Source organism: Apium graveolens, chromosome 9 (assembly GCF_009905375.1).
Source record: "Apium graveolens cultivar Ventura chromosome 9, ASM990537v1, whole genome shotgun sequence".
Classification (NCBI taxonomy): domain Eukaryota; kingdom Viridiplantae; phylum Streptophyta; class Magnoliopsida; order Apiales; family Apiaceae; genus Apium; species Apium graveolens.
This window is the reverse complement of record NC_133655.1, coordinates 224,523,832-224,549,930: the sequence shown is the minus strand read 5'-3', so window position 1 is coordinate 224,549,930 and position 26,099 is coordinate 224,523,832. Positions and strand designations below refer to the sequence as shown.

The 26,099-nt window shown below is 38.3% G+C and overlaps 1 non-coding gene across 1 annotated transcript; it reads right to left on the bottom strand.

The window, feature by feature from the left end:
* Positions 1–1,186: 1,186 nt before the first annotated feature.
* On the bottom strand, positions 1,187–1,293 carry LOC141688017 (small nucleolar RNA R71). Its single transcript, XR_012561488.1, has one exon. It is a non-coding gene; the product is annotated as a small nucleolar RNA R71 (small nucleolar RNA).
* Positions 1,294–26,099: the final 24,806 nt, after the last annotated feature.

The following is a 26,099-nucleotide window of genomic DNA, read 5'->3' as shown; positions in this document are numbered from 1 at the left end:
GGGTAACTCTAACAGTTTTATTCACCCTGTGTAATCAAAAGGAATAACTTGTGCTTAAATCGTTGTGTTGTCAATTTCTGTAGACATATAGGAACTCAACATAATTGATGACTATTTAACTTCTATCTTAATTTTGGATGTTTGGTAGAATGGTATTAGTACAATGAAAGTTGGCTTTTATCAGTTTCGTGTTATTCCATTAATATCATCACTGTTACATGCTAAAGGTAATAACAATAACTATTGAAGGAAGTAGTAATGAAGTTGTGATCTCATGAGTGTTTTAATATTGTTAATTTGAATTGTTAATTAAGTGAATAATTAAGTAGTTAATTGTAGTTAATATTTAGTCAACAATTCTAAGTGTTAGTGTCTTAACATTGGGAAGTAATCATACATTGGTGCGTGAGTTTAATTAAACAATAATTAGTCTGAATCTCTGTGGGAACGAACTAGAAAGTATTCTATATTACTTGCGAACGCGTATACTTGCATGAATATTAGCGCGTGTTTTCGCCCTAACAAGTTTTTGGCGCCGCTGCCGGGGACTCGGCGTACTTGTTTAGTCTATGTACTTACCATCATTGGTCATTAGGACTCAGTGATTAGGACGTAGTAGTTATTGTTTTCGGTTGTGTTTCAGGTACTTTAGCGAGCGTTTATGCAAACTCGTTCTCGTACTCGCAAGAGGACTTTAGATACAGCTGAAGAGACAGACGAAGTTCTTGATATTCCGGAGAAGATAGATTTTGAAGATTCGGATTCAGGAACTGAGCAGAAAGAACCAGTAAACATGGGTGATCATATTGTTCAGGCTGATCCAGCTCTTATGGACTTTTCTCGGCCAAAAATTGATGACATTCAGTCAAGCATTCTTCATCCGGCTATTCAAGCTAACACCTTTGAAATCAAGCCGGGCACTATTCAGATAGTGCAGAATTCTGTTTCTTTTGGAGGAGCTGCGACTGAAGACCCCAACATGCACATAAGGAATTTTGTCGAGATCTGCAACACTTTCAAGTATAATGGCGTGACTGATGAGGCTATCAAGCTGAGGCTTTTCCCATTCTCACTGAGGGACAAAGCTAAGGACTGGTTACATTCTGAACCAGCTGGGTCCATCACTACTTGGAAAGATCTTGCGCAAAAGTTTCTGGTGAAGTTTTATCCGATGGCAAAGACTGCTGCTATGAGGAGTGCTCTTACTCAGTTTGCGCAGCAACCTTCAGAATCTATGTGCGAAGCTTGGGAACGCTACAAGGAAATGTTGAGGAAGTGTCCACATCATGGAATGCCCGATTGCTATAATGGTTTGGGGGCCCAATCTCGGCCCATGCTCGATGCAGCAGCTGGAGGCGCCTTATGGGCTAAAAGCTATACTGAGGCTTATAATCTTATCGAGACTATGGCTGTAAATGAGCATCAAAACCCAACTCAGAGGATGATGCCTGGGAAGGTAGCAGGTATTCTGGAAGTCGATGCAGCCACCGCTATTGCAGCGCAGCTTCAAGCGCTGTCAATGAAGGTTGATTCTCTGGCTACATATGGAGTTAATCAAATAGCTATGGTTTGTGAGCTTTGTGCAGGTTCTCATGCTACGGATCAGTGTTCTCTTGTCAACGAATCTGTTCAGTATGTGAATAATTATCAGCGACAACAGCAGCCTGTGCCAGCTACTTATCATCCTAATAACAAAAATCATCCAAATTTCAGCTGGGGTAATAATCAGAATGCTATTCAGCCACCATATCAGCAAGGTGTGAGTAAACAGTTTAATCCACCTGGATTCCAGCAACCACATCAGTATGCTCAAAGGCAATCATATCCTCAACAAGGAAGTGCAGCTGCACCTACTAGTGCGGATTTTGAGGAACTTAAGCTGTTATGCAAGAGTCAGGCGGTTTCGATCAAGACCTTAGAAAATCAAATCGGTCAAATAGCCAATGCAGTGCTCAATCATCAACCTGGCACTCTTCCCAGTGACACGGAAGTACGAGGCAGGAAGGAAGCTAAAGAGCAAGTCAAGGCTATTACCTTAAGGTCTGGAAAAGTTGTTGATGCTGAAAAGGCAAAAGAAGGAGAATCTGAAGTTAGAGAAGAAGAAGCTAAGCAAAAGGAGAAAGCGGTAGAACCAAGGAAGACTACTGTTGAACACACTCTGCCTGAGGGTAATACAGGGGAGAAACAGCTCTATCCTCCACCACCTTTTCCTAAGAGATTGCAGCAACAAAAGCTGGATAGACAGTTCGGTAAGTTTCTGGAGGTGTTCAAGAAACTTCACATCAATATACCTTTCGCTGAGGCTCTGGAGCAAATGCCTAGTTATGCGAAGTTTATGAATAGTATTCTTTCAAGGAAGGTGAAACTGGACGACCTTGAGACCGTTGCTCTCACGGAAGAATGCAGCGCTGTTCTGCAGCAAAAGTTACCTCCAAAGCTGAAAGATCCAGGTAGCTTCACCATTCCTTGCACCATTGGCAAGTTGACTTTTGACAAGTGCCTTTGTGATTTGGGAGCTGTTGGATTTTAAACGCAGCGGGGCATGGCAAAACACTTTTACACATACAAAATCCAAATAAAAGCATATAAATCGTGAATAAAAATTCGAGGGATCGAATCTAACCTTTTAAAATAATTCGGAGACAACGATCAGAGATCCTTAGCAGTTGCTCCTCAAGAATGAAGCACTCCACCGGTATCCACCAAGAAAACAATGTTAAGGAGGAGGAAGGAGGTGGAGAGAATTGGGTTTTCCAAACTTTTTGGGTTTTCGGGTTCGATGTGGGTTCAAATAAAATAGGGTCTATAATAGTGTATTTATAGGCAAAATTTTCAGCTGAAATTTTCCCATAAATATTATTATTATTATCCCATTTATTATTCTCATTAATAATTAAAACACCTTTTAATCATTAATTCTTTTTCTAAACACTTTAGAAATAATTCTCTCTCTTGATTTAATTTCCAAAAATTAAATCCTTTAATTAATAATATTAAGAACTTTTCTTAATTAATTTATAATCAATTAAATCTCATTTAATCAATTATTAAATTTGCCAATTAATTATTTATTTCACAAATAAATAATTATTTAGCCATTATTAATTAATTCCTCCACCATTAAATCATTCTCTTTTTATGGTGTGACCCTGTAGGTTCAATATTAAGCCGATAGTAGAAATAAATAATAATAAAACTATTTTATCATTATTTATATAAATTCTCTAATTTATTAAATATGATTAATTAATCACATTTATTCTACATCGTGAGGGATACTTCTCAGCATATCGCGACTATCCGGATAATATGAATTAACTGCTTAGAATACCAAGAACCTATTCAGTGAATAGTTACCGTACAATAAACTCCTTCTATCCTACAATGTCCCGATTAAATATAAGGCATGGATCTCGTGTCAAGCCTATCTAATTCAATCACTTGCTTACCATTTATTATGCGTAGTTCTATGCAAATTAGAAACTCCTTTCTAATTTCATTCACTCTGGCCAGAGATTTCTAAACTAGCATAAGTGGATCAGCCTTGAACATTTGCTTCCTTCACTGGAAGGGGTAGATCCTTTATTGATCATACACTATCTTCGTGTACAAATTCCTATACCCAGAAGAGCCCTAATAATTGTCCCTGGAGACTAAGAACTAAACCAAAGCATAGTTCAGTGTACACAAGATGACTATGATGACCTCAAGTCTAAGGATACTTGTAAAACTATCACTATGCGAACAACTGCTGACACGTGAGTGAACTCCATCAGTTGTTCAGCTGTGCGAGTCATGTTCAGTGAACTTATTCTATAATAAACACCTACATACTAGCTATAGTGTCACCACACAAATGTCTATGAGAACAGACATCCTTCATAATGAAGCAAGCATAGTATGTACCGATCTTTGCGGATTATTAATTACCAGTTAGTAATCCTATGACCAGGAACTATTTAAGTTTAGAGTTATCATCTTTTTAGGTCTCACTATTATGATCTCATCATAATCCATAAAAAGCTTTACTCTAAACTATGGTATATCTTATTTAAACACTTAAATAGATAAAGCCCGTAATAAAAACAAAACAAGTCTTTATTAATATCAATGAAATCAAAACAGATTACATAAAAGTTATTCCTAAATCCTAATACATGATTGGACTTAGGACATATTCCTTTCAGGAGCAAGCATCAATCTGATGCCGTTGTCGATCTTTAAAAAGTTGGATTTGCCTGATCCAAAACCCACATACATGTCTCTGCAATTGGCTGATCGTTCTATTACTTACCCAAGGGGCATAGTGTAGGATGTGCTAGTCAAGGTGTATAAGCTCTTCTTTCCTGCAGATTTTGTTATTCTGGATTTTGAGGAAGATAAGAAGATTCCCATAATCTTGGGAAGACCTTTCTTGGCTACTGGCCGTACCTTGATAGATGTGCAGAAAGGTGAACTTACTATGCGGGTACAAGATCAGGATGTGACCTTCAACGTATTTAAGGCAATGAAATTCCCTACAGAAGATGAGGAGTGCTTAAAAGTGGATGTGATTGATTCTGCGGTTACTTCGGAACTCGATCGCATGTTAATGTCTGATGCATTGGAAAAGGCCTTAGTGGGGGATTATGATAGTGATGATGAAGATGGCAATGAGCAATTACAATATCTGAATGCTTCTCCCTGGAAGCGAAAGCTGGACATGCCGTTTGAATCTCTTAGTACTTCTGACCTCAAGAATGCTGAAGGAAAGCTCAAACCATCAATAGAGGAAGCACCTACTTTGGAGCTCAAGCCATTACTTGAACACTTGAGGTATGCTTTTTTAGGTGATGCATCTACTTTACCTGTTATTATTGCATCTGACCTTTCAGGTAGTGAGGAAGACAAACTTTTAAGGATTTTGAGAGAATTCAAATCGGCTATTGGATGGACCATAGCAGACATCAAGGGGATCAGCCCTTTATATTGTATGCATAAAATTCTGCTAGAGGAAGGTAGTAAGCCGACTGTTGAACAACAGCACAGACTTAATCCTATCATGAAGGAGGTGGTGAAGAGAGAAATTCTGAAATGGCTAGATGCAGGCATCATTTATCCTATTTCTGACAGTTCTTGGGTGAGCCCCGTACAATGTGTACCTAAGAAAGGAGGTATCACTGTTGTAGCAAATGAGAAGAATGAGCTCATCCCCACTCGAACAGTTACAGGATGGAGAGTATGCATGGATTATCGGAAGTTGAACAAAGCCACGAGGAAGGATCACTTCCCTCTTCCATTCATTGATCAGATGCTTGACAGGTTGGCTGGTCATGAGTATTATTGTCTTCTAGATGGCTATTCAGGGTATAATCAGATTTGTATTGCACCAGAGGATCAGGAAAAGACTACCTTCACTTGTCCATTTGGCACATTTGCTTTTCGCAGAGTTTCATTTAGGTTATGTGGCGCCCCGGCCACTTTTCAGAGATGTATGATGGCTATATTCTCTGACATGATTGGAAATAATGTCGAGGTGTTCATGGACGACTTCTCCGTCTTTGGACATTTGTATGATGAATGTTTGAATAATCTTCGTGCCGTACTCAAAAGGTGCGTGGAAACTAATTTGGTGCTCAATTGGGAGAAATGTCATTTTATGGTATGTGAAGGCATTATTCTTGGGCATAAGGTCTCTAGCAAGGGTCTGGAGGTGGACAAGGCCAAGGTGGGAGTCATTGAAAATCTTCCACCACCTATTTCTGTGAAAGGAATCCGGAGTTTTCTTGGTCATGCGGGTTTTTATCGGCGATTCATCAAGGACTTTTTGAAGATATCTAAGCCGTTGTGCAATTTGCTTGAGAAAGATGTGCCTTTCAAATTTGATGATGAATGTTTGGCGGTATTCGAGACTCTCAAGAAGAATTTGATCACTGCACCAGTTATTACAGTACCAGATTGGACAGAGCCATTTGAGATGATGTGTGATGCGAGTGATTATGCGGTAGGTGCAGTTCTGGGGCAGCGCAAGAATAATCTCTTTCATGTGGTCTACTATGCGAGTAAGACCTTAAATGGGGCCCAAATGAACTACACCACTACGGAGAAGGAGCTCTAGGCTATAGTCTTTGGTTTCGAGAAATTTTGATCTTATCTGCTTGGGACTAAAGTAACAGTATTCACTGATCATGCGGTCATTCGCTATTTGGTTTCCAAGAAGGATTCGAAGCCGAGACTCATTCGTTGGGTGCTCTTACTTCAGGAATTTGAGTTAGAGATCAAGGATCGAAAAGGTACTGAGAATCAGGTAGCTGACCATCTCTCTAGGTTGGAGAATCCCGAGTCTACTTCACAAGATAGGACATTAATCAATGAATCTTTTCCGGATGAGCAGTTGTTCACAGTTCAGGAGGAAGAGCCATGGTTTGCAGATATTGTGAACTATCTTGTCAGCAATATAATGCCTCCTAATTTGACCTCAGCTCAAAAGAAGAAGTTTCTGCATGAGATGAAGTGGTATATGTGGGATGAACCATATTTGTTTAGACAGGGAGCTGACCAGATCATCAGGAGATGTATCCCGTTCTGTGAGACGGAGGGGATATTACGAGACTGCCACTCCACAGTTTATGGTGGACACTATGGTGGTGAGAAGACGGCAGCTCGTATTCTGCAAGCAGGTTTTTTCTGGCCTACTTTGTTAAGGATGCTCATCAGTTTGTTTTAAGGTGTGATCGTTACCAAAGAGTGGGAAATTTGACGAGAAAGGATGAGATGCCGTTAAATGTGATGCTTGAAGTCGAGGTCTTTGATGTTTGGGGAATCAATTTCATGGGGCCTTTTGTCTCATCCTGCAATAATCAGTACATCTTGCTGGCAGTCGATTATGTCTCAAAATGGGTAGAAGTCAAAGCTTTACCGACAAATGATGCAAAGGCAGTGCTGAATTTTCTTCATAAGCAGATTTTCACAAGGTTTGGAACACCTCGGGTAATCATAAGTGATGAAGGGTCGCAATTCTGCAACCGTAAGTTCACTTCTATGATGCAGCATTATAATGTGAATCATCGAGTTGCTACTGCCTATCATCCGCAAACAAATGGTCAAGCGGAAGTGTCTAACAGAGAGATCAAGCGCATTCTAGAGAAGGTTGTTTGTCCGTCAAGGAAGGATTGGTCTTTAAAGCTCGATGAAGCTGTTTGGGCTTACAGAACAGCATACAAAACTCCACTTGGTATGTCCCCGTTTCAGTTGGTGTACGGTAAGGGATGTCATTTACCTGCGGAGCTTGAGCATAAGGCCTACTGGGCGTTGAAAAAGTTGAACCTGGATTTAGATGCAGCTGGTAAGAAAAGAATGCTTCAACTTAATGAACTTGATGAATTCTGACTTCAAGCGTACGAGAATAACAAAATGTATAAGGAAAAGGTGAAGAGGTGGCACGATAGGAAGCTACATCCTAAGTTATTCATGTCGGGGCAACAAGTTCTCTTATTCAACTCTCGTCTCCGACTTTTTTCTGGGAAGTTGAAATCGAGGTGGTCTGGACCTTTTATTGTCAAAACTGTGTTTCCACATGGAGCGGTGGAAATTTTTGAGAATGATCTGGACCAAGCATTCAAGGTTAATGGTCAGTGTTTGAAGCACTACTATGGGGACATGGCAAACCGAGAAGTGGTTAGTGCCATTTTATTGACTACTTGAGAAAGGTACGCAACGTCAAGCTAATGACGAAAAAGAAGCGCTGCGTGGGAGGCAACCCATGATTTGTTGTTACAGGAACCCTTATAAGTTAATAACCTATCCAAAAACACAAAAAAATCAGAAAATCGGGACTGAATTTTTTTTTCCAGTGACCCCCTGAGCGCCCGCTCAGCTCTGCTGAGCGACCGCTCAGGGGTCGGCTGCCAGAATTTTTTTTTACAGTTCATAAAAAAAAATTCAGAAAATTAAAAAAACCCATCACAGCCCATAAACCCACGAACTCTTTTCCTATTACTCCATGATTTTTATCCCTCAACCCCACTCCTAATCTAATTTAACCTAATCCACACCCTATATATACATACACCTATCCTACATATCTCCCACAAACTTTCTACACGTAAACTCTCTCTCAAACACAAAAACTCAGTTCTTAAACACTTTTATTCAAGATTCAATGGCACCCAAGAGTGCACGAACTATTGATAGCAGCAGCACAGTCCCTACTGCTGATTCATCGAGGGGTACTGCTGCAAGACCTCGGTTGAATGACAGAGCTGTGGAGGAGGAGTACACTAGGCTTTTAGGGAAGCCGATTCTGAAGGAGAGAGGGTTTTTACCATCGGGGAGGGATGGTGAGTTGCTACCCATGATTGCAGAGAAGGGGTGGATAGCTTTTTGTGAGTCGCCCGAAGCAGTGCCAATGAGCGTGGTTCGCGAGTTCTATGTGAACGTGAATGCCAAAAATAATGGGTTTTCTATGGTCCGAGGGCTGACGGTTGATTATCACCCAGCGGCGATTCGCCGTGTGATTGGGCAGCGAGAGAGGAAGCCTGAGGAGGAGAACTGGAATGAGAAGACTGCTGAGGATTTTGACTTGGATTTGATTTGTGCTACTCTTTGTAGGCCGGGCACAGTTTGGACCTTCAAGACCGGCACTAATGAGTATCGTCACTTCTCGGCGATTGCTATGAACAGGTATGCCCGTGCATGGAATGTATTTATTTGTGCTAATATTTTGCCTTCTTCGCATGCACACGAGGTCACAGTTGAGAGAGCACAGTTGTTGTGGGGAATTCTTTATGAGGAGTACTATGTGGACCTTGGTGAGTTTATCTACCAAGGAATTCTGAAGTTTTTGAGGGGAGCTAAGCATATGAACATTCCTTATGCATCCACGGTTACGAAGCTTTGCCGAGCAGTGGGAGTGAACTGGCCGGCTCATGAGCAGTTGCAGTTGCCGGCCGCTCCGATTGATCCTGGGACTCTGAATGGGATGCAGGAGTGGACCGGTGGTGAGCCCGAGGAGCATGGGCTGGGTTATCGTCTTCTAGGAGGGCGTCCAGCATGAGGTGCTACTATGGCTAGGCCTAGGCGTGATGAGGCTGGTTCTTCGAGAGCTCAGGAGGGTGCTGGGATGGCTGATACCCAGTATAGGAGGCTTTCACGGCGAATGGATGCCATGTACGAGACGTAGAGCAGGTTTGTTCAGGAGCTCACCCTTGCATTAGGGACTGCATTTCGGGGCCTTGGAACTGATATCCAGTGGCCAGTTTTTGGTGAGGACTCTGCATACCCGCCGCCTGATACTCCACCCACTGAGGGTGATGATGATGATGACTCCGAGTAGGTATACCCTGAGTTCCTTTCTACTACCTTCACTGGGGACAGTGAAGATTTTAAGTTTGGGGATGGTAGTTAAGGAATATTTTGTGTGTGTCATATAGCTGCATATTCATGATAGTTTAGTTCATATAGTTGCATAATTTTTGCCATATAGTTTTTTTTTATTTTATAGCTTTATTTGTTTATCATGTCATGTAGCTCATGCATATACCATGATCCCTTTTGCGATGATTTATCGATTGAATTGTGATATTGATGCGAGTGTAGTGATAGCATTAAAGTGATATTGAGTCGTGTAGGTTGATATGCATGCTAGAAGCACTTGTAGTTTCACTAAGTCTTAGAGAATGCTTAAGGGCTAAATTGTTGTTATGATCTGATTGTTTTCGAGGTTAATCTATTTATTATGCTTAGAATTCGATAATAGGTTCTTAGTGATAAAGGCATGAAAAAGAAAAAAAATGGAGTAAAAATGGAATTTGTTGCTAGTTGTGGCTAGGCGTCAAATGTCTAGTAGCCGGCTCACATGTTATGCGAGTAGTCTAGGGTTGAGCAAGATGGACCGAAACGCACTTGCTCAGAAATTTTTAAAAAAAAAAAAAAAAAAAAATTTTTTGGTGTTTATGCATAATTGATCACGAGGGGGCTCTTTGGTATTCGAGTTATTAAGTTCTTAGGGGACTTTATGCCTAGTGCCCTAAGGCTTTTAGAGTCTGGGATCCGTTAACCTAACGCTCGTTACATGGATACCATTGTATAAGTCTTTTGTGGACCTCACTCATTGCACGGTCAAATAAGCATTGTTGTCGTAAATAAAAAGCATGATTTCATAATAAGCTCCAAAATTCTTGTAGTGTTATATGTCGCTTAGTGCCTAGAATTTTTATTCTTTGTATAATCATGTGATTGCCTTGATCATAATTGAGTCATAATAATTGGTCTAGTTCTGAAGCATATCTGTTAAGCATTTGCACACGCTGTATGTTCGTTTGCATGAGTTTATTGATCTTTAGTCGCCTAACTGCATTTGTTGAGATGTTGCATTTTGGTTGGTTTGTTCGTAGTAAGGGGGATCACTGCATTTTCATATAGATTGCATTCATGCATGTTTTATTTGTTTTTGAGTCTGTGACGCTTGAGGACAAACATCGATTTAAGTTTGGGGTATGATAAGTGGCATTTTATACCACTTAGAACATCTTAAAATGGCTTAAATTGGTGCCTTGAAATCAAGTATTTTGTGTATTTGATGCGTTTTTCTAGTGTTTATGCATTTCAGGGTATTAGCTGCATTTCAGAGGAGTAATCATCAGGAATAAGCCTTGGCATGTGTTCACCATTGCGATAGGAAAGAAAGGGGCAGATTACGGCGAAGAAACGGAGCAAACTCGGGAATTTTCCAGTAGGGTCCTGAGCGCAGAAAGCTGAGCGCCGCGCAGGGTCGGGAAAAATAATAAATTGTTTTAGACTTCTACTTCTGTTTGGCTTCCAACTTCTATGTAATCTGAGTTTTATGGGACTAGTATATAAGTAGATTTGGAGACATTTTCACGAGAGAGAATCGTGGTATTAAGCAAGGAGCAAAGGAGATAAGGAAGAAGACCGTTTTAGCATACAGCAACGAAGAGGAAGCATATTTTCTTGTGATTCTTGTTTCTTTGTAACGTTGGATGCTAGTTTTCTTACTTTGAACCTATTTACTCTTGTGACGTACTCTGATTTAATATAATTAGTTTAGTTATTATTTTCTTGTGTTTGTTTATCATGATTTCATATGAACCCATGATGACGATGAGTGCTATTATGGGCTAATCGTGATCATGGGGTCGCAACGGATTTACTTTGTAAGTCTTTAGTTAATTGTTTAATACTTTAGTGTGTGATGATTGTATGATATCTAGTATTGGTTGTGCGTATTCGTCTTATGTGCATCGCGAACATATAAGATAGGATGTTAATCTCTTGTGAAGGGACGGTGGATCTTGAGATTTAGAACTTGCCATGCTAGCATAGGTTCATGTATGATGTGCATGATTAGTGGGTAACTCTAACAGTTTTATTCGCCCTGTGTAATCAAAAGGAATAACTTGTGCTTAAATCGTTGTGTTGTCAATTTCTGTAGACATATAGGAACTCAACATAATTGATGACTATTCAACTTCTATCTTAATTGTGGATGTTTGGTAGAATGGTATTAGTACAATGAAAGTTGGCTTTTATCAGTTTCGTGTTATTCGATTAATATCATCACTGTTACATGCTAAAGGTAATAACAATAACTATTGAAGGAAGTAGTAATGAAGTTGTGATCTCATGAGTGTTTTAATATTGTTAATTTGAATTGTTAATTAAGTGAATAATTAAGTAGTTAATTGTAGTTAATATTTAGTCAACAATTCTAAGTGTTAGTGTCTTAACATTAAGAAGTAATCATACATTGGTGCGTGAGTTTAATTAAATAATAATTAGTCTGAGTCTCTGTGGGAACGAACTAGAAAGTATTCTATATTACTTGCGAACGCGTATACTTGCGTGAATATTAGCGCGTGTTTTCGCCCTAACACAAAGCAATAAGACAAGATAATAAAACAAAAACTATCAAGTCTAATACTATGCTACTTCATTACTCTATTTTAGCATCTTTGAATATCTTCATAATAGCATGGAAATGGCAATGCTTCTTTGTTCTCTAAAACCCAGTTGAATAGGCTTCCACATTCCATTTACATACACTTGACGCATGTGACTGTGTTGTCACTGTCAACAGATGTATGAATTCTTTATCCGTCAGGTTCATGATCATCCGTCGGGTTGTCTAGTTGATCATCCGTCGAATGGCATTATTGTTCATCCGTCTGGTAGCGATCTGGCACTTGACTTTATTTCATTTATGCAGGATTACAAGACATCATCTATGTACAATTAATCAACCTATTCTGCATATCTAGTTAAAGTCAACATGACTTGAGTACTACTTAGAGAATCTAAACAATGTGTATGCAGAACTGTGCTACAGTCTTATTGTTACATAAGCTACTCACTCGATGGATAATAGATCATTATCCGTCAGGACTATATTGAGTCATCCGTCGGGACTATAATCCTTATCCGTCGAGTGCTACAATTTTCACTAGGTAAAATCTACCAAGGTGTTTTGTTAATGAAATCATCAAGTACACAACAATCTCCCCCAATTTATGTATACTGGAATTGTAGCCATAAATTAAGAGAAACTTGATGATAACAAAATACCCTAAAAATACAACTTTGAAAGTAGATATATAAAACTGTAAAGTGCTTCAATTAACAAAATGTACAAAGTTTAGCTCACAGTCATTTTCAAGGTGCTCCTCTAGCCTGAGCAGATTTATCTAGTTCCTTGAAGGTCTGGATCTTTTTCCAAGCTTTCTGTTGTTTTCTTCTATCTGATTTTGGAGCTGACTGTGGAATTCCAGTTCATCAGATTCTGAGAGATTTAGTTTTTCTTGCATCTCCAAGAGAGTCTCATTACTAGAGATGCTCAATTGGTCTTCTAATCTGAAGAATCTTCTCACTCCTTTTTCATCCATGAACTCCATCAGCCAGTAGGGCCGTAGATGCACTCTTCTCCCTGTGTAAGGGATAATTAGAGTCTTTGGGAGTGCATCTTTAGCTCTAAAACTCCTCAGTTCTTCAATATTCTTTAGAACCAATCTTCTTGTAGTTACATTGAATCCAAAGTTCTTCTTGAAAGATGCATAAACCTTAATCAATACAGCTTGGCTTTCTTGAAGGATCCTGTGAAGTGGCCATTGAATCTCCTTTCCTCCCTTATACTTGAAAACTAACCTTTCAGGTAGGTTTCTGTATGCATCAATCCCTCTCACTTTTTCTAGTTCATCTAGATAGAGATTTAGATCAGAGAATTCCTTGATGTCACATAAGTACATGTAATCTCCCTTATTGACTTTAGATTGAGTTTTGACTAGAGATTTGGATTTGAGAGGTGACAACTTCACTTTCTTGACTACTCTTGACTTTGTTCTTTTTGGCTTGCTAAAGATTGGCAAATTGAAGTCAGGCATTAGTAGGCTCTCCCAGTCTATTGGTTCATCCTTAGGCACAATAGGTTCACCATGAATGTTCCTGTAAGGATCCACCACCTTGATGTCTTCAAATACCACAGTGGGTTTTGATGCTTGAGTTGTAGTTGAAGTGGATTCCTTGGAAAACCGATCCTCCAATTCCTTATCAACAAAATCCAGTTTCCTTTTGGTTCTTTTGGCCAATTCCTTGTATCTTGGAGATTTCTTCTGTTCTGATTCAACTTGCTTCTTTGGATCTTGAGATTCAGTGATTCCAGATGCCTGAGAAGGAATCTGTTGTGTTGGTTTCACAGCTTGTAGCTTGGCCAAGATAGCAGCTTGCTCTTTCTTTTGCTTAGCCTTTTTGGCATCTAGAATAGCTTGCTTCTTTTCCTGCTTCAATCTTGCCTTTTCTTCTCTCTTTTCTTGAGAAAATTGAGGATGTCCAACCACCACACAAATTTCTTTCCCATTCCTGAAAACTTTAACAATTCTTCTCTTTAAAGCTGAATCAGCTGGATCCTTATAGAAGGCAATTGACCTTGATAGAAGCTTCTTCTCATCAGGTTTAGGTGTCTCATACACTGTATCCAAAGGGTTCTTTAATGATGATTTTGGATAGTTTACCCTTGGCTTCAGAATAATTTCAGCCTTTGGAGATTTGATGCAGGATGGCTGTCCTCTTTCCAAATAGTTCATGCTTATTTCATTCATAGAGATCTGTTTGACTTCAGAGTGATGAATGGCTGACTTTACTGCCTCCTTTACTAGCCCAAACTTCCTTTGTATGTCCTCATCAATTTTCTCCCAGTTGATGGCTTCAACTGCTCCTTTTCAGCTTCTCTTAGATTGGTTGTTGCTGCATTGATCAGATCTATACTATTTGTTACTGGTGGCTTGGTGAAGGTAATTTTGGGCACAATTACTTTACTGATTTGAATTTGAAGCTTCTCCCCCTCACTTGGTCCTTTGTCCCCCTTTTTGTTATCATCAAGTAGAGTACAGGAGGAGGTTTGAGCAGCCACCAGTTTTTGAAGTAAATCTGTCTGTTGGGCTTGATGAAGATGAATGGCTGTGAGAGATGCTTCCATAGCTGACATTCTTGTATCCAAAACATCTATCTTTGTTGCAAAATCAGAATTTTTCCTTGATTGCCTCTTGATGTCAAGCATTATAGCTTCTGGAAACTTAGAATCAATTTTTTGTGAAATGGCCTTCTTCATCTCATCAATATCACCCTTGATGGTGTTAACATCTCTAGTATGTTGGAAGCCTTGAATCTGTTGTAGTTGCAGAGAAGCAAGATGTGCTTTGTTAGGTCACACTTTCACTGTAGAGGGGGTGAATACAGTGTTTATTACAATCAAATCAAACTTCAAGAACTTATGTAACAGAAAACAAACTTTATTGAAACAATAAACTCTGTTACAATCTGGAACTGTTATCTCTCAGTGATGAACAAAATATCACGAGAGCTGCTAGGGTTACAGTAAATAATATTCTCGATAATGATAACACTTATAGTGTAAACCCTATGTCTGTGTTTATATACTACACAGTTACAAGATAATCGCTAATTGATATGGAATATAATTCTGCTTCCTAATATATATCAATCAGATATCTTCTATTCCAAGTATTCCATTCTTCACGGAATTCCTTCTTCATGCATATCTCTTCTTATGTTTATCTTGATCTTCTTAACTTCAATCAGCTACTGTCCTTATCTGATCGTCCTTCAGCACTTAAGTTCTGATATCTATCTCCTGATGCTTATCTCCTGATAACATAAGTACTAATATCCCTTAAGTTCTGACTTCCAGTATAAGTACTGATCAGTTAAGTACTGATTTGTTCTGTTCAAATAAGATCTGAAATCTAAACATAAAACATATTAGCCATGACATTATCAAATATATCTAACAATCTCCCCCAACTTGTAAATTAGCAAAATATACAAGTTTAACAGATATTTGATGATGTCAAAAACATTAAGTACAAATGCATGAGAAATAGACAAGATAACTACAACTTACAGTCCTTAAAGCTTTTACCAATTCAACTTCTGATAACAACTTTGGTCTGTATACACATCAGAATTTAAGTAGTTGTAGATCTTTGACTTGGCTTCATCATTTTCTGATCTCTCTGATGTCAGGAGTTGTTCTGAGATAATTCTTCAACAAACATTTCTCAGCATATCTGAGTTCATCAATCATTCTCTGTTTGACATCTTTAAGCTCTGCAGTATCTTCACCAGTTTGAAATATTACAGCTCTGAGATCATTAATCTTTGCTTTTCTCAACTCCCGATCTAGTCTTATGACATAAGCTTTGTTAGACTCTAGATTGAATTCAAGCCCCTTAATACCAAGATATGTTCTGATCTGTGCAGTATTAGGCTTCATATCAACAATATCACCATTGTGATTTCTGTACTTTGGAACATATCTGCTGTCAGACTTAACAGAATAAAGCCTTTTCTGTCTCTGAATCTGTTCTTTTAAGTAGTTTGCAGCAGTCTCTGTTATTCTGTTATCCACTTGAAGTAAGAAAAGTACATGCTCCAATTCTTCAAAATACTTCAAAGGAATGCCATTTTGTCTTATATGATAAACCCTACCATCTGTCATGAAATATAATATGATGTATTCTTTCAAGTAGGTATGGTAAACCATCTGTACAGATTCTAGTTGATTCAATCTCTCAGGAGTTGCTCCAATACCTGGTTCACTCAAGGAAGTTGGATCATCGGTAGTGTTGTGTACTCTTCTTTCATCAGCACTTCCCAATCCAGTTTTATCTCTAGCTTCCTTTCCAGTAACTACTCTTGCTTCAAAACCACTTGGAGTAGTCTTCAAAGATTGAGTCTGTTTTGCTTTAGTTAATCCTGGTAAGAGTGTTTTAGATTTATTTTCTGATATCAAGTTAACTTGAGCACTGTCAGAGGTTACTTGCTTCTTCTGAATATCAGAACTTACAATTTCTTGACTCTGAACAACTTGAGCCATGTCAGAGGTTGTTTTAAGAACTTTTCTTGAAGTCAGAGCAAGATCATCTTTTCCATCAGTAATTTCTTCTTCCTCAGGAGGTACATAAGGCTTGATAGGTTCACCAACCTTTTCTTTACCCTTGGATCTTGGATCTATCTGTGGTTGTGATCTAGCCAAAGTTTCTTCAGTATGTATCCTTTCTTTGATCACAATGCCTTTAGGTTTTGGAAGTAACTTTTTACCAGAAGCTTCAGATTTAGATGTGACTTTCTCTGATTTAAGTCTGGCTTCTTCTTCCTTTAAACTTTCCAAGTCTATCCCTGGATTTTCTTGAAGAAATAACTGTCTTGACATTTCCTCATCAAGATCTAGAAGTTCATCAGAACTTATCCTTTTACCAGCAGCAGAACTTATTCTTTTCCCAGTATCAGAACTTGTTCTGTGACTAGCTTGTCTTGATGTAAACCTTCTACCTTGACTATGACCACTACCCATTCCAGAGTTTCCTTGGTCATCTTTTCCATCATCCTTTCCTTGCAGTGACTTGTTGGTTTTGCATTTGGACTTAATTACCTTCTCCCCCTTTTTGGCATCAGCATGTAATAAAAGAGAGATAAGTAGTTCCACTGAGGTCTGGATTTCAGTAAGTTGCGATTGCTGAGAAGCTTGATTTGTCAGAATTTGATCAATCTGAGCTTGTTGCTTCTCTTGAGTTTTCTCAATATAAGCAACCCTGTCAATGGTAGGTTGGAAGAACTTTTTCTTATCAATTTTCCAAACTTGTTCCTATTTGATAAAGTTCTCCTGAATCTTGTGTAGCTCTGCATGAGTGTTGGAATGAAGACCTTGTAGATGTTTAGTACTCAATGCAGTGACTCTAAGCTGGGTTTTAAAATCATCAGAATGTAACATTTCATCAGCTTTAGTCAAGTGCTCAGCAAGATGTAAAGCATTTGGAACACATGAAACTGAGTTCCATTCCTTAGTCCACTCCTGACCTGCAGGAGTTTCACTCCAAGGTACTGGTGCATCCCTGATAACAAACTCCTTTACCAGTTCAGACTTAGGAAGAGTCAGTGGAGGAGTATGTCCTGAAGGACCTGCTTCATTAGCATCTACAGTTGTAGCAGCCTCACCAGTATCTCCAACATTTGCAGCATCAGAACGTAGAGAATCAGTATCTTCTGATAAGACAACTGTGTGAGTAGCAATGGAGGCTTCAACATCCTCTAATTTCTGATCTGATACTAAGTTCTGATCAACAGCCATATCCTGATGCTCACCTAAAATCTGATCATCAGCATCTTGATGCAGAGAAGGTGTTAGTGATAACTCAGGAGTTTGAACAGCATCAGTAACAGGTGTTGTGAAAGGATTATTTGCTGTTGGAGCTTCTAAGAAAAGTATTTCAGGCACAACTAGGTTCTGAATATCAATTTCAGCACTTGTGCCTGGATCAACAAGAGACATAGAAGGTGAATTAGCCTTATCAGATACAGGATCCTGAGATGGAGTTGATGGAGAAGAAGTGACTGGAGCAAATTCCTTATCTTGTGAGATCAGAGATTCCTGATCCCCTTCCTTAGCTGCTTCCTCCTCATCATCTGAAACTGGCCTTTGTGCCCTCTGTTTCTTGTACTTCCTTGTTGATTTGGATTCCTTGGGAGTTTCAGGAACCGTCATACGTCTAAGCCTCTTGAGAAGCCTAGAACCCCCAATTGCAGAATCCTTCTGAGAAGTTGCCTTCTCAGCTTCATTTACCACAGGTTCTGAAGAGGGAATCTGATCCTCAGAATCTGATTCATCTCTCAAAGTAATGCTTCTCCTCTTTTGAGGTGTTTGAGGAACAGTCTTTGTTCTCTTTGGCTTAGAGGATGTAGGCTTCACAGTAGGTGCTGAAGAAGAAGGTTGAGCAGTCTGTGAAGTGGAGAGATAGGATTTGAGATAAGTTCTGAGGGTAGGTTGAGTAGAATGAGAGGTAGGTACTGAGGTTGATGGATTTTGGTTATGGTGAGTTGGTTGAACATTTGAGTAAACAGATTTGTAAGTAGCAGGATCAGCATTTACCAGAATCTGTTTCACAGACTGAGGAATCTGTAATTGTCTCACCATTAATTTCTTTGTGTCAGCATTTATCAGGTCGTTAAAGTATCTTTTTGCAACCTTAAAAGGTGGGGTTTGAGTGCTGACTAACTGGGGTTCAGCAGTACAATACGTATAAATAAGTTGACAGAATCTAGCAAAATAAACAATATCTCGATCCTCTGTCATCCTATCCCCAATAAAACCAATTATTCCAGTTGCAAAATCAAAATGAGTTTGATGGATAATAGCATACCCGATGTGCTGACTCAGAATTGGGATGGCATCAAAATTTGAACACTTGTTGCCAAAAGCCTTGGTGATGCAATCGAAGAAGAAACTCCATTCTCTTCTGATATTGGCCCGTTTCAACTGTCCAAGTTTCGTCAGACTCTTTTCATATCCCAAATCAGTCATTAACCCCCGAAGTTCTGATTCCTCTGGTATAGAGAAGGTACAATCTTCTGGAAGATGTAATGCTCTTCATACTGTACCAGGAGTGACTACATAGAATGAATCACCCACTTGGAAGATAATACTGGGAGTTCCTCGTTTACCACCATCATCAAAAACTCCAGTCCTCCAGAACCGCAGAACTTGTTGACTTGAAAATAATTTAGGCTGAGTTAAGGCGTACCCAACCTCACTATGTGCAAGAAGATCTTGCACAAAATGCAATTCAGATGGAGCTTCAGCATGATCAAGAATTGCAGCATAGTTGTTTGGAACAAACTTTGCTCCATCAATGATTAAATCCTTTGGTGCCATGTGAAAAAATATTGAAATTCAAGTATGCCTGTTAGGTGTTTGAGATAATGTCTGTATGAAAAACCAACGTGAGAAAGAATGAGAAAGAGAGTAAAAGTAAGAAGAGAGATAAAGTATAAAGAAAATAAAAGATTAAAGAAATCTTCTCTCTTTTGTTCTTATACTCTGAAAAAAATGTTACCGTTGGACACCTGTCAGACATGCAGTAATAACGGATAGTTACTGGGCTCGAGAAAACAGGAATGATTACTACCCAGTTGCCTTGTTTCAAGGAAAAACCATTTCAGTTATCAAGAGACACAGTTTTAATTCAAAATTTAAACCGTTAGCACTGATTGAATTATTTTTCACTGCAACATTAATATTCTAAAAATGAATCATGTTAAAAATGACCGAGATAATTTCGATGAATAAGTGCTGACAAAGAATCAGAACTTAAATAAAGACAAAATTTAAATGGTCATCAGAATATCAAGCAGGATTTAACAACACAAGATAAAATAACTCAGAGACTAAATCTTGAAGTAAAAACAGTTTTCATTAATATATCAAGTCAATACATATATGAAATAGAAATTACATCAATACAAGATTTTCCCTAAGCTTCTAATCCTAACGTCAACAGCTTTAGTCCTAGCTAAGAAGCCTGACAAAGCTGAGGATGAAGAAGAACAGGAAGAAGACGAGATTAAGTCATCTTCCTCTTCCTATCTTCGACAAACAAGATAGCGAGTCGAATGATTCGCTCTTGCTGACGGATACGACGAAGGTGAAGGTCTCTTCGAACGGCCACCAGATCACGTTTGATAACCTCTGGAAATTGAATCCAGAGATTGTGAGGGATGTTGGTGATAGGGTAGGGAGTTGGAATTCCATTCAAAAAGACATGCACAGTCTCATCACCGTAATTGTAGAACCAGCCAAATTCAGCCATTTGTGATTAGTAAATGAAAAACAAGACTGAATTTGTGATACAAGTGTGATGAGAAGACTAATGTGAAGTGGCTGTGTATATAGGCAAGAGAATGCCAAGAGACGCAAAGATATTTAATGCTGACAGGTAGAATTAATTCTACCTCGTCTCCCTAGACTTGGAAAAAGAATAACAGTCATTGGAAAGAGGAATCATGGTCTAGACCGCACAAGACACAAGAAACAGTGGACTGTTCAAGTACAAAACCATTAATCCTAATCATAGTGACTATTAATCTTCCACTTCAACATATTTGAGTACAAACTGAGACTGTTATCAAATTTATTCAAAGATAAGCCAAGTAAAGGATTAGACTGAGAAATCAGAACTTAGACCTAAACCAGAACTTAACAGTCATCAGAACATAATTTCTTAACTCGAAAAAGGAATGCTCATCTTAGTAAATACTCATACAAGTTCTTAGTTATGAACGTCAGAACTTAATCATCAGAACGTGTAACTAGAACTTGTCCTCAGAATTTGTGCAAAAATGACACAATGACTGTTTATCTAAAATAACATAGACCACCACAGAAATTTTCATCATTCAGATGGAGTGATTAGTGTGTGCATTAAGCTAAATAACAGACAAAGAGTAAAGTCTGATCTACTTCAGTACATCGTAGAAATAAGTCATAATTAAAATTTTGCTAAAGAGCTGTCATTATCCTGAAACCTACTGATAAATGAGTTCATGCATGAGTCCACCTCAACTGTTTTTGTGCTAATTTTATGCATCTTTAAAATTCTCTTTTACAGTGGCTTCTCAGTGTAAGTGAGTCACGACTGCTTATCAGAATTTATGCTATTATCAGAGTATTTCTCCAGTAATCATAGAGTGTGAAAAGTCACCAAGAAAAATATTTTGCTTTTCTAATGCATATTTACTTAATACCAGCAATGCACTTGGGTCGTCCCTTTCACATTTTTACTCTAGATCTCAAAGGAGTACCTGATTTTATTCTTTGATTTTTTTTTTCTTTTGATAAGTGAGGTTTATCAGCACTTAGTACATTCAGCAGTTTTACTAGAATCAGAACTTAAACAGATGAGTAGCATTATTCTAATTTGGGACTTAGTAATAAGATGAATAAAGTAAACTAAACTAAGCTCAAGTATCAGAATTTGCTTGTGTCATAAGATTTCCATAGAAATAATTACTTCTTTCATGGGATCATTTGTTTATTGAAGACTAGTAGGTCAGTATCTAGCACAGTTATCCTCATAGGATAGAATAGTTACTGAAACAGACATATCACTTATCAGAGTTTAGAAACATATATCAGACAACAGTCAGTACTTAAAGACATTTATCAATTAATGCACAGAATATACAAAGAGATTAATTCTGTAAATACTGATCATAAAGGCTGATAACATAGAACAAGTTTAAGCAGATTTAGAGAAAGAACCTGAAATCATTCCAAGTTCATTTACCAATTTTGAAAAGGTAGCTTCACACAGTGGTTTTGTGAAGATATCTGCTACTTGTTGATCTGTGGGAACAAAATGCAATTCCACTGTACCTTCATCCACATGTTCCCTGATGAAATGGTACCTGATGCTGATGTGCTTTGTCATAGAGTGTTGAACTGGATTACCTGTCATAGCAATAGCACTTTGATTATCACAGTAAATAGGGATTTTGAAATATGTTAACCCATAATCCAGTAACTGATTCTTCATCCAGAGAATCTGTGCACAGCAGCTTCCTGCAGCAATATACTCTGCTTCTGCAGTTGATGTGGAAATTGACTTTTGTTTCTTGCTATACCAAGAAACCAACCTGCCTCCAAGAAATTGGCAGCTACCACTTGTGCTTTTCCTGTCAATTTTGCAACATGCAAAATCTGCATCTGAGTAACCTATTAATTTAAAATCTGATTCTCTAGGATACCATAATCCTAGATCAGCTGTTCCTTTAAGATACTTAAAGATTCTTTTTACAGCTGTTAAGTGAGGTTCTCTTGGATCTGCTTGAAATCTTGCACAAAGACAGGTAGCAAACATGATATCTGGTCTACTAGCAGTTAGATAGAGAAGTGAGCCAATCATACCTCTGTAATCAGTAATATCTACTGAATTACCAGTATCCTTATCCAGTTTTGTTGCAGTGGCCATGGGAGTGGATGCACTTGAACAGTCTTGCATTCCAAATTTCTTCAGCAAGTTTCTGGTGTACTTAGATTGACAAATAAAAGTTCCTTCTTCACTCTGTTTGACTTGAAGGCCCAGAAAATAACTGAGTTCTCCCATCATACTCATCTGATATCTTGACTGCATTAGTTTGGCAAACTTTTTGCAAAGTTTGTCATTTGGAGACCCAAAAATAATATCATCAACATAAATCTGGATCAAAAGTAAGTCCTTGCCATGGTTGAGATAGAACAGTGTTTTGTCAATAGTTCCTCTGTTGAATCCACTTTCCAGAAGAAACCTGAGCTAAAGTCTCATACCATGCTCTAGGAGCTTGCTTAAGTCCATAAAGTGCTTTATCAAGCCTGTAGACATAATCTGGATGTTTGGAATCTACAAAGCCTGGAGGTTGTTCAACATATACTTCCTCTTCCAATTCTCCATTGAGAAAAGCACTTTTCACATCCATTTGAAAGACAGTAAACTTTTTGTGAGCAGCATAAGCCATGAATATCCTTATGGCTTCTAACCTAGCAACTGGAGCAAATGTTTCATCATAGTCAATTCCCTCCTGTTGAGAATATCCTTTTGCAACCAGCCTTGCCTTGTTCCTTACAATTATGCCATCACTGTCAGTTTTGTTTCTGAATACCCACTTTGTACCAACAACCGATCTATTCTTAGGTCTTGGCACTAAGGTCCAGACTTTGTTTCTTTCAAATTCATTCAACTCTTCCTGCATTGCTTGCACCCAATCAGCATCTTGAAGAGCTTCTTCCACTTTCTTTGGCTCAGACTGAGAGAGAAAAGAATTGTAAAGACATTCATTCGAAGTACCTGTTCTAGTTCTGACACCTGCCTCAGGATTTCCAATTATCAAATCAGGTGTATGTGATTTTGTCCACTTCCTTGCAGATGGAAGATTTTCTCTAGAACTGGATGCTCCCCCATGATTCATGCTGTCTTCGGTTTCATTTTCTGATGCTCCCCCTGAAACTATGCTCTCTGAGTTGGATCCTTCAGTATTTAGATTTTCAGTACTTGGCTTATCAGAACTTGACGAATCAGAATTTGAAGAGCCAGATGTATGTTCTGATGCTTCTTGAGATGTGATAATATCTTGAGTATGCTCCCCCTGCATTGGTGCATCTTCCTTTGACGTAGTCACCACAGTTTCAATAACATCAGAGTTTAATCCATCAGAATTTACAGTATCAGGACTTAGACTGTCAGGACTTGAGGTATCAGAATATGAATCTTCATTTTCAAATCTCAGCTGATCATGATCAATGCAATCTTCAAGTCCAGTGATCTTCTTGTCATCAAAAGAGACATTGATAGATTCCATGACCACTTTTGTTCTCAAATTATAGACTCTGAAGGCTTTTGTAGAAAGTGGATATCCAACAAAGATTCCCTCATCAGCTTTTAGATCAAACTTGGATAGCTGTTCAGGATGAGTCTTGAGAACAAAACACTTACATCCAAATATATGAAAGTATTTGAGATTTGGCTTCTTGTTCTTCACCATCTCATATGGTGTTTTTCCATGCTTGTTAATGAGTGTTGCATTTTGAGTAAAACAAGCAGTCTGCACAGCTTCAGCCCAGAAATAGGTTGGAAGCTTTGCTTCTTCAAGCATTGTTCGTGCAGCTTCAATGAGAGTTCTATTCTTCCTTTCAACAACTCCATTTTGCTGTGGAGTTCCAGGAGCAGAAAATTCCTGCTTTATTCCATGATTTTTGCAGAACTCTTCCATTATCAGATTCTTGAACTCAGTGCCATTATCACTCCTCAAAATTTTCACAGAATCTTTGATCAATTTATCCAGATGTTTGACATGATCAATCAGGATAGATGCAGTTTCACTTTTTGTGTGCAAGAAATACACCCATGTGTATCTGGTGAACTCATCTACTATGACCAACGCATATTTCTTCTTTGCAATAGACATGACATTCACTGGACCAAATAGATCAACATGAAGCAGATAATAAGGCTCAAGAATTGATGATTCAGTCTTGCTCTTGAACGAAGATTTTCTTTGTTTAGCCTTCTGACATGAGTCACAAAGACCATCAGAAACAAACACTGATTTTGGCAGTCCTCTCACAAGATCTTTCTTGATCAGTTCATTTATCTTGTTGAAGTTTAAATGAGAGAGTTTCTTGTGCCAATTCCAGCTTTCTTCAGTTGAGGCTCTACTTACTAAACAGATTGCAGAACCATCAGAACTTGTTGAAAGCTTAGCTTCATAAATGTTACCACGCCTGAATCCCTTCAGAACAATTTTTTCTTTAGATTTACTAACTATTTCACAATGTTCTGCAAAGAAATCAACATGATAACCTCTGTCACAGATTTGACTTATACTCAGTAAGTTGTGTTTAAGTCCTGAGACCAGAGCTACATCTTTAATGATGACATTCCCAAGATTCATATTGCCATATCCCAAAGTTTTTCCAATGTTGCCATCTCCATAAGAAACACTTGGGCCAGCTTTCTCCACAAAGTCTGATAGCAGGGCCTTATTTCCAGTCATATGTCCTGAACATCCACTATCCAGAACTAAAATATTTTTCCTGTTGCCCTGCAATCAAAAAGACCACTAATTATTAGTTTTAAGGACCCAGACTTGCTTGGATCCTTTGGCCTTTTTAGGTTTGTTAACATTTGCAGCGGATTTAGCATCAGATTTTATGTTAACAGTTTTCTCATCAGAACTTATACTACCAGACTTTGAATCAGAACTTACACTAGAAGGAACAACAGAAACTTTCTTTAAAGAAGGTTTTATTTGATAATAATCATAGTACAAACTATGATATTCCTTACAAGTATAAATGGAATGCCATAAACTACCACAATGAAAACAAGGATTTTGTGGTTTGTATCTAACAGACTGACTCTTAACTCCTGATTTTGAAGATAAGGAGTTAATATTCTTATTTTTCCTGCAAAAAGAAGCCAGATGGTTAGAACTTCCACAGTTATGACACGCTTTCCTAGGAGCATCAGGAGCATATTTATAGTTATTGCTTTTATTCACACCTTCCTTTCCATTCCTGTTTTTCCTAGGTGATTTTACCTTGTTTGCATTCTTAACATCTTTCAGCTTATGCTTAAGCTGCTTCTTCGTCATTAAGCCTATGTTAACTTCAGCTGTCTTTTCCTGTTTTAGTTTGTCAGAAGCTAATTCCTTTTTAACTTCTGATTTCTCATTTTCAGATTTTTCAGTTACAAACTTAACAGGTTTTAACTTTGGCTTTTGCTTATCAACAGGCTTAATTTCTACAGTTCCTTTTTTATTTTTATTTTCTCCATAACCTAAGCCCTCTTTCCAGTTTCCACTGCTTAGCAAATTTTGAGTTGTTTTGCCAGAGTTAGTCCAAGTTCTGATAATCTCTCTCTCCTTTTCTAACTCAGTTTTTAGAGATTCATTCATTTTTAGCACTTCATCCCTAACATAAAAAGCATCATCTCTATCCTTCTGAGTTTGATGGAACATGACTAACTCTTTTTCTAAGAAATCATTTCTTTTCCTAAAAGCAAGATTTTCAGAAGTTAATCTTTCACATGTTAAAGTTTGATCTCTATAACTAACAAACATGGTTTTAAGATATCTTCTCAACTCATTAATATCATCAGTATGAAAAGCATAAGTAGTCTGAGGTACCTTTGTTTCAGCAGCTTCAGAACTGCTCTCAGAACTTGATTTATCAGCATTTGCCATCAATGCATAGTTCTCCTCACTTTCAGAGTCTGAGGTGTCTG